The 1,014-nt window shown below is 40.6% G+C and overlaps 1 protein-coding gene across 10 annotated transcripts in view; it reads left to right on the forward strand.

The window, feature by feature from the left end:
- Positions 1-1,014, forward strand: part of LOC106126120 (muscle M-line assembly protein unc-89) — a 78,505-nt gene that overhangs the window by 58,541 nt on the left and 18,950 nt on the right. The gene's annotated exons all lie outside the window — the stretch shown is intronic.

The raw sequence follows: 1,014 nt of genomic DNA on the forward strand, positions 1-1,014 counted from the left end.
AACGTACTATTAAAAAGCGATTAGGTCCAAAACTCGAAACAACAGAAATCACATCAACACAAACAGACGACGAAACACCAATCGTTACAGTACACACAACAGAGGAAATACTTGATTACACTACATCTCCACTTGACACTTTACATGAACCACAACGAGCTAAAGTGATTGAAGAAGAACCCGAACAAGTACAGATTGAACAAGTAAAGACAGAAAGTGGTGAAACGCAGCAGGTGAAGACAATCAAGCGAGTGATAAAAAAGCGTAAAGGGCCCAAGAAAGAAGTAACTGAGATAACAACGATTGAAAAGGACGGCGAAGAACCCGTCACCAGTATTGTCGTGAAAGAAGAACCTGTTCTAGACTTCGAAGAGCTCCCTAAAGTCCCACAAGTGCTTGAGCTTCCGGAAGAGACCAAAGAAGAGGAGGTTCCTACTGACGATGGTAAGTCACGTAAAATTAAAACAATTAAACGTACTATTAAAAAGCGATTAGGTCCAAAACTCGAAACAACAGAAATCACATCAACACAAACAGATGACGAAACACCAATCGTTACAGTATACACAACAGAGGAAATACTTGATGACACTACATCTCCACTTGATACTTTACAAGAACCACAACGAGCTAAAGTGATTGAAGAAGAACCCGAACAAGTACAGATTGAACAAGTGAAGACAGAAAGTGGTGAAACGCAGCAGGTGAAAACAATCAAGCGAGTGATTAAAAAGCGTAAAGGGCCTAAGAAAGAAGTAACTGAGATAACAACGATTGAAAAGGACGGCGAAGAACCGGTCACCAGTATTGTCGTGAAAGAAGAACCTGCTCCAGACTTCGAAGAGCTCCCTGAAGTCCCACAAATACTTGAACTTCCGGAAGAGACCAAAGAAGAGGAGGTTCCTACTGACGATGGTAAGCCACGTAAAATAAAAACAATTAAACGTACTATTAAAAAGCGATTAGGTCCAAAACTCGAAACAACAGAAATCACATCAACACAAACAGATGACG

This window comes from Papilio xuthus, unplaced genomic scaffold (assembly GCF_000836235.2).
Source record: "Papilio xuthus unplaced genomic scaffold, Pxut_1.1 DF825017.1, whole genome shotgun sequence".
In the NCBI taxonomy this organism is placed as follows: Eukaryota; Metazoa; Arthropoda; class Insecta; order Lepidoptera; family Papilionidae; genus Papilio; species Papilio xuthus.